This window comes from Triticum dicoccoides, chromosome 1A (genome assembly GCF_002162155.2).
Source record: "Triticum dicoccoides isolate Atlit2015 ecotype Zavitan chromosome 1A, WEW_v2.0, whole genome shotgun sequence".
NCBI classification, from domain to species: Eukaryota; Viridiplantae; Streptophyta; class Magnoliopsida; order Poales; family Poaceae; genus Triticum; species Triticum dicoccoides.
Genome location: NC_041380.1, coordinates 568659443 through 568667988, shown reverse-complemented (window position 1 = coordinate 568667988; position 8546 = coordinate 568659443). Strand labels below are relative to the sequence as shown.

Below are 8546 nucleotides of genomic sequence, written 5' to 3'. Positions count from 1 at the left end.
TTCTTTGTGGATTACATGTTTTCATTTGAACTATTTGCCCTGAAAATTACTGTCTGATTGTCACAGTTCATAATGATAGCTAGAGTTGGCTTTTCAACCACTGGCAGGTTCATAACATTGATATAACCATCATCTCTTTAGTGCCATGGAGATTATATTTTGATAGATCAGTTTGTGGCAATGGTCAAGTTGTTGATGTTGTTTATACATCTCATTATTGTACTGTTACTGAAGCCTCATGTTGCTTAGAATGTTTTTGCACAAACAATCAACCCAAATATGCATTGTTATCTTAATTTGAGCTTTTGGGTGTTATAGGTGCTACAGAGATTGAGGCTTTCTATTATTCATTGATAGCAGTGAAACACAAATATCCAAGGATTATCAATGTTTTAACGAATCATTTATTATTTCTATACATGCCTAGATCTAATTTCCACCTTGAATTCCTTTACTATTTCTCATATATCCAAACACGAAAAATTGAGAAAAAATGAGTTGGTGCAACAAGCATGTGACTACTATGTGTTAGAAGTATACTTGAGTTCAAGTTAGAGATAAGGAGGTAGAGATAGAATATGTTTAAACCATTGTGTAACCTGTCTTGTATATCCTCACGAGAGTCAGATCAATACAACAATAACACAAATATTATAGACATTATACAACTTCCACATGGTATTAGAGCAGTTAGTTTTACGATGCCGATCCTAGGTTCCTCCGCCACTTCCGCAGCACGCCGCTTCCGGGGAGATTAATCTCCATGCCCCGAGGGCACGACACCCAGATTAGATTAGATCAATTCTTTGATTTTCAAAATACTTTAGGTCAAATTCTTTGGACTGAAATAAATCAGATCGATCTCACTGATCGGTGAAGAAACAGTCTTGTTAAGTCTTAGTTGACCGAGACTTTAAGTCTCAGTCGATGCTTTATTCATGAGATCTTAGACTGAGATCCGTATATTTTTTTATATGTTTCTTTTTATCTTTGCATATTATATCATTTGACCGAGACTTGTTAGAGCATCTCCAGCCATTCGGCCCCCCAGGGCGCTAAAAAAGAGCGGTCTGGGGGAGAACTGGTGCTAGTTCGGCCCCTGGGGCGACCTAGCTCACAGTCACGCCCCCAGACGCCGGCCCCAGGACGTGGAAAATTCGAACTTGGTTGTTCCCGCTCACAAAAGACGCCACAAGTCCGGCGACCACAAGTCACAGTTCGGCGTACAAAAAATAGAGCGGCACAAGTTCGCGTGCGCAACGCATCACTCGGCGGGGTCGGCCCCAGGCGTCGGCGGAGTCGGCGTGCGCGGGCTTGGCATTGTCGGAGCTGCTTCTGCGCTGGGCAGTGTCGTCACGGCTTCGATGCTGCTGGGCGTCGTGGAGGCGTCATCATGCGGGCTTGGCGGCGGCGGCGTGGGCGTTGGCGTCGGTGGCGTCATCGAGGGAAGCTGGTTCAGGATGAGGCCGCGCTCCACCAAGTACCACGCCTTGACTGCCTCGTCGGTGCTCTGGAGCTTGTCCGCCCCGCCCAGCAGGAAAGCCAGGTCGGTGTTTCTCTTCTTCGCGGCGACGTTGGTCCGGAGTAGGTCGAGCTTGACGGCGCTGCTCGACATCAACGCCGACCACCGCGCCTCGGACTTCTCTCCACGAAGGACGGCCCGGGCCTGCGCGTCGGCGAGGCAGTGCTCGATAGACCCCTGCACTCGAGCCGTGGCCGCGTCGGCGTGTTTCCCCTTCTTGGCACCTTTGTTACCGTCCGACCGCCCTTCCGATGCGCCAGGAGTCGGCGCATCCGGCTTGTAGGTCTCCTTGGCCTTGTCGAGGGTGCGCCGGACTTCCGCTCACTTTTCGCACTTGTCAATGCGCTTGTAAACGTGGAGGTACTTGAATTCGGCGTCGCTGTTGCTCTGCCGGTACAGGGCGAACATGCGCAGCAACTATGCGGAGAAACAAACAGTTAGCGGGCGTACACGGCGAAGAGAGGCGGGAGACCGGCGTGGCATACCTGATCCTTAACGCTGGCGCCGCTCTATACGGGCGAGCCGCGACCTCCTCGACGACCCCATGCCATTTGTTGCACGCCCCTGGATACGCCCCCAATGGTTCGCCATCGCCTTCGAGCCGCACTGCATGTAGACACCTTTGAAGTAGGGGTCGACGAGCTTGCGCTCGTCGAACTCGGCCTTGATGCGCTCCTAGTACGTCTCGATGCTCTGGTTCGTGCCGGTGGTCGGGTCGAGGCAGACGACTTTCCAAGCTTCGGCGAGTCACTCCTCCTCCTTAGACGCCCAATTGATGCGCGGCTCGCCTGACCTGGCCGCCCGCTTCTTCTTCTTGCGCCTCTTCGCCGAAACAGTCGCCGGCTCCTCCTACTCCTCCTCCTCCTCCTCGTGGTCCTCCTCCTCCTGCTCCTGCTCATCCTGCTCCTCCTCGCCGTAGACGTAGACGAGCTCACCGTCCATGCCGCCGCTGAGATCCACCGTCTCGTCCGGGGTGTCGAACCCAGGAGACGCGGCGGCCACGGCCGAACCTACGGCGATGACGTCATCCATGTCGCCCTCGGTCTCGTCGGTGTCACCGAGGTGCGAGAAGGGCAGCGCGCAACTGCGGAGATGGGGCGTCGGGGAGGACACGTAGGCGGGAGGCGAGTAGTTGTATGGAGGGTACTGCATGCCGGCGAAGGCGGGCGAGGGCGTGCGCTGGGCCGGGTGTCCATGGGGAAGGTGATGTTTGGGTTGAACCCACCGTGCGCGTCCCCGTCGGTGTAGCTCTGCGAGGGCGATCCCCATGGCTGCGGCGACGGACAGCCGACGCTTTGCTGGCCTCAGGGAGCGTACTGGGCGTGGCTGCCGGGTGGATTCATCATCCCGCGCGAGCCGCCTCGGCCTCAGCTTGGTCCGCCGAAGCGGCAGTCGCAGCCGCGTGTGCCGCGTTGTCACGGGCCTTCTTGGCGATGGCCCTGTTTCGCCGGTCGGCGGTTACAGCCTCCCGTCGCTGAACTTCCGCCCTCTACTCGGCGTTTGGCATGCCCGGTGGCTTGGACGGCGGCGCCCTCGGCTTCCTCTGTTTCGGCTGGGCGACGGAGGAGGTCGTGGTTGCCCCGCGCGGGGGACGACGTACTTCTTCGATGGCATGACGGCCGGCTGGGAGGCGGGCGGGAGGGAGATTGGCGGGAGGAAAGGAGAAAATGGAAGGAAAGTGGGGGAAAAGCGAGAAGAAACGGCGGGAATAGGCGCTGGACTCGCCGACAGGGCAGACCCACGCATCCTTTTCGCTTGTGCCAGTGCCCCAGACGCCCCCCAGGGCGCCGGGTTCTGTCTGGGTCCGCCGGCATCAGTTTCGGCCCGAGCCGACGAAAAATGGGCTTCTGGGGGATGACTGGGCCATTTTTCGGCGCCGACGCGGCAAAAACGCCTGAGGAGGACCTGTTGGGGGACGCGGCTGAAGATGCTCTTAAAGCTCAATGACTGAGACCTAGTCACACCTGACGAGCAGCTGAGCGCCGCCAATCGCCCGTGATGGGCGTAGGGCTGGACCAAAAGCTCGTAACTCGCGAGCTTAATGAGCGCTCGATAGTTCGGCTCGTTAAGCTCGTAGCTCGCTTCTTAATGAACAGAGCCAATCATTGATTTTAGCTCGTTAAGCTTAACGAGCTTAACGAGCGAGCTAACGAGTTTCACGAGTAGCTCGTTAAGCTCGTTAGTAACAACACAACACATATTTTCATTTTTTGTGACAAACTTTTATAGCACCTCAGCCCATCTATTCAATCTAATCGACCTATGAGACAACAAACTACTGCATTTCTTTTTATAATCATCATATTTCGTCTTGAAAACCACACTTACACATTCATCCTGTATATCGTAAAACATTATAATCTGTTAACGAGCGCTCACGAGCTTAACGAGCTTCAAACGAGCCGAGCCGAGCAGGATTTTCTGCTCGTTAATCTTAACGAGCTTAACAAGCCGAGCCTTAACGAGTACGAGCTTAACGAGTATGAGCTTAATGAGCCGAGCTGCTCGTTAGTCCACCCCTAGATGGGCGACACACCGCTGTTCGTTGTGAACACGCAGCGACCGGTCCAGCGAGCACGATTGAACTACGTCGATATCACGTGCAACAGGACTCCGACGTCGACATGCATCTCTTCACCGAGCAACTCCTTCGACGGCAGCAAAACCCCACGTGCTCTTCGGGCGGCACGGCCTCGACCCCAAGCCGCGCACGGACGAGTTGCTTCCATTCAGCGACGATCACGGTGTCACGGTGGGCTTCGACCATGCGCCGCTGCATGCGGCCGGCTTCAAGATCGAAACTCCACCAGCACACACCATCTCTTCCAAGCGACCGGGATTTCCACAATCTGCATCTACACCAAGTTGGCGCACACTCGTGGAACGACGACGTCCCCGGCGGCCGCGCGACACACTAGCAACTCCGGCGCGTCTCCAGCTCCGTGGCCACGCGCCTGTAGCATCCATCCGGCAACAAACGGCAGCCACGAGCGATTCTGCATCCAGATCTCGAAGACCGATGCATCCACGGGGTCCTGGCCTGTAGGGGAGCCGATCACACAACACGTCCCGATCACTAGCTAGAGGGCGTACGTACACGGATCTCCCGACGGCCGACATCAACTCGTATCTCCGTCTACCCGCCTAAGGCGGACTCAACGCGCGGCAAACGGCAGCTACTTAGCCGAGATGCAAGTTGGCAACGCGCGGCAAATGGCTGCACCGCCCGGCACCCCTCACGAACGCGCGGGAAAGTCAGGTGTGCCACACTTTAAAACGGCCGCAACGCGCGGCAAATGCATGCACCGCGCGGCCGCAGCTTTCTAGCGCACGCCTCTACTCCAAGCAACCGGGTCTTCATGCAGCAGATCGATCTATACTAACGAGCAAGCACGGGCCATGCGCACGGTATGTACTTACATGCAAGTCCTGGAGCCATCCTGTATGTGCAAATATTCTTTAAACATATATATAGTCACAATCAGAAATGCAGTGATGACGGCGAAGCGGAGAAAACAACGAAAGCATAAGACTTTAAATTCAGTCGCAATCGTCCGCTTCACTCCTTTTATGACCAAGAAGAAATGTTAGAAGTATAATTGAGTTTAAGTTAGAGAGGGAGGTAGAGATAGAATATGTTTAAACCATGTGTAACTTGTCTTGTACTCCAAGCCTCTACTCCTCATGTAGTCTATATATATTCGCAGGAGGGTCAGATCAATACAACAGTAACACAAATATTCTTGAGATCATATAATTTCCACACTATGTTGATCATGGTGTATTCCATATTTCACAATAGTTGATGCTTAGACTCGCTGACTTAGATAAGGCCAGATCAAAGCCCACCGCTTAGGCCACTAATGAATTTTTATGCGGGTAAAAACAAGAGGACCGAAGATCATAGCAATAAGGTGGACAAGATAACTCGGTGGCTGGACTTCACATAAACATTGGTATAATGGTCTTTATTACCGTAATTTCATGACATTATCTTGAAATGGTTGAATGAAACCCAAATGAGCAACGACCGATATATACTTATCACCTTAAGTCTCGTATCTAAATGGATCTCTGAGAAAAAGACTTCATTTTTTCAGAGAGAGAGAGAGAGAGAGAGAGAGAGACTGCCCGGCCGGGTTGAAAGGGGATGAAGTGATTGATCCATGCTCCTTTTCTCCCACACCTTGCACATAGGCAGGGTGGGGGGGGGGGCATATGCCCCCTAGTGTATATACAAAAACAAATAGAACGATGGCCTTTTTTATGTTTGAAAAAGTACATGGGAATAAACATAGTTTTGTTGGGGCTGATGACTCACACTCGGTCCAGCTTGACAATTCACCCATGCCGGATCACTGCCGGTATCAATAAGTACTCTAAATGCTTTTGGTGGGTTACCAATGTTAACTTGGGTCAGATAGGGCCTGCAGAAACATCAAACATAATGAGCATGTAGCTACAAGTGTCTCTCGGTAACATGTTTAGCTCTAAGTAGCTTGCAGTTGACCTTGACCTTATATATATATTACAAGTTAGGTTGACTACTCACACAAGAAATAGAGGATAAAAAAATTGTTGCTTCAGAGTATTGAACATCTTTGCTTCTTATTTTCTATGATCTGTAGATTAATTTGAAGTAGTTGTAGATCTGTGTTGATGTGGGTCTAGTTTTGGCAAACTAAGTGGTTGTTCTGCCCAAACGAGCTTTGTCAAATGGGATGCACGGCAACAGTTTGCAAGTGTATATATGTTTTCCTTATAGTTTCATGTTTCAGTGTCCTCTTGCTATGCAAATGCAACAAAACATGTCAGATTTCTGGTATTGAATGATGTTGCAGCATGCTAACTCAATGGTATAATGGACTGTGCTTTCTTGTATTTCTGTTTTCAAGAGCTAGCATGATTAACATGAGGGCATATGGTATGTTCTTGGTGCTTCTGACGGCGAGTTACTCAAGTTATAGTGTTATAAAAAAAAGAGCCTCGCTTCACGAATTTGAAAAAAAGTTCACATCTTCTGAAAAAAATGACATATGTGAATTCAAAAAAAAAACTTGACGAATTTGAAGAGAATTTCTACATGAATTTCAAAAATTGTTCCCATTTTTCAAAGTTTATTCATATTTTCAAAAAATGTTCCTTCTCAAAATTTGTTCGAAAATTGAAGAATGTTCATGTGTGACTGCACACACAGTTGAGTAACGCAAGGGGCAACGCGATTACGCAAACATGCTTAGTTGGGATAGATATCCAATAGTGTGGGTGCGTTTATGTTGAGAATTAAACTTGTGTGTGTGTATTCTTTGACACGATGCATATTAAGCAAAAGACTCGAGCAGGTACCTAGCGTGTGGACGCAAGGAGCATTGCAAATATGCTTAGTTTGGTGTTAGATAGATAGCCATTTGATCATTGTTGTGCCCGCCGGCCGTCCAGTGTGTTTGTGTGTGCGTGAAAGGCTTTGGCACGATGCGCAATAGCGAAAGACCGTGAGACTTGATCGGGTAGACGTGTATCCATGTGTTCTTATACATCTCGTGCCTTCTATTATCACCAGGGACAGTGTACTCAAGTGGTAAGCAGTGTAATAAGGAGGACGATGATACAAGTTCAATTCCGTGTCCAAACATCTTTCTTTTCTCAGGATTTTTACGTCGCACTTTGAAATAGGCCTCACGCCCGGTGGGCCGGCCCAGTCGCGTGTCATATAGGCCATACGCACAACCATCTTGGGTATGGGGTAATCTGAGCCATGGATGTATTTAGGGAGGGTGTATCGAAGCAGAAGTGATAAAAAACATTTGTATATGCATGTTAGACAACGTGACAGCCCTCATTGTATGCGCCAAGGGATTAACAACCGAAGCTCCTAGCGTAGGATAGACTAGGAATCTGTTATGGTTTATTTTCTTGTTAAACTAGATATCTATCTCTTAGTTTATCTCTTGTTCTCCAAGTTTGTAATCCCAACAACTTGTACGCTATCAGGGAGGTCGCGACCCTGCATATAAACACGATGCCGTCGGCCCTGGCAAAGGCACGACGTTCCCAGCCTTTCTCACATGGTAATCAGAGCCTAACTTTTCCATTCATCTAGCCCCAGCCCTCCATCGCACCAGTTTCCGCCATGGCATCCTTCAGCTCATCCAACTCCACGCTCACCGGCCAAATTACCGAGAAACTCACCCGCACAAACTTCATCCTCTGGCGCACACAAATCACACCGCAGCTCAGAGGCGCGGGCGTCTATGGCTATGTTGACGGCACCACGCCGGAACCAGCCAAGACCGTCGTCACCAAGGACAAGGACGGGAAGGAGATGACCACAGCAAACCCCCTTCATCCGATCTGGTTCCGGGAAGATCAGCAGGTACTTGGTTATGTTCTGAACAATCTTTCCAAGGAGTACTCGTGCAGGTGACCTCGATCTGCCATGCACACGAGCTCTGGACAGTGCTGGCGAACATGTTTTCATCTCAGTCACTGTCCCGCATCAACAACATCCGCGTCGCACTTGCGAACGCACAGAAGGGAAACCAGTCGGTAGCGGCCTTCTTCGCGCACATGCGCTCCCTTGCCGACGAGCTTGCAGCTGCAGGCAAGCCACTCGACGACGACGAGCTCATCTCCTACATCACGGCCGGCCTCGACATGGAGTATCAACCCCTCGTCTCCGCCCTCGACGCCCGCACTCAGCCCGTCACCCTTGATGAACTGTATGCTCAGATGAGCAACTTCGATCAAAGGGTGGCGTTGTTCCAGGGCACAAACTTAGGTGGTGGCGGCTTCAAGTCCTCCGCCAACGCCGCCATGCGCGGCCGAGGTGGCGGCTCACGCTACCGCGGGCCAACCCGTGGCAAGGGGGACAACAACAACACCCGTGGCGACCGCGGTGATCGCGGCGACCACGGCGACTCTCGCGACAATGGTGGCTGGCCCTCCTACACCAACAACGGGGGCGGCCGCCGTAACTCCTCCAACAAGCGTCCCGACGCCACACGTTGCCAGATCTGTGGTAAAC

General features: G+C 51.4%; 1 pseudogene; it reads left to right on the top strand.

The window, feature by feature from the left end:
• The first annotated feature begins 8128 nt into the window (after positions 1-8128).
• On the top strand, positions 8129-8267 carry LOC119296204 (annotated as a pseudogene).
• Positions 8268-8546: the final 279 nt, after the last annotated feature.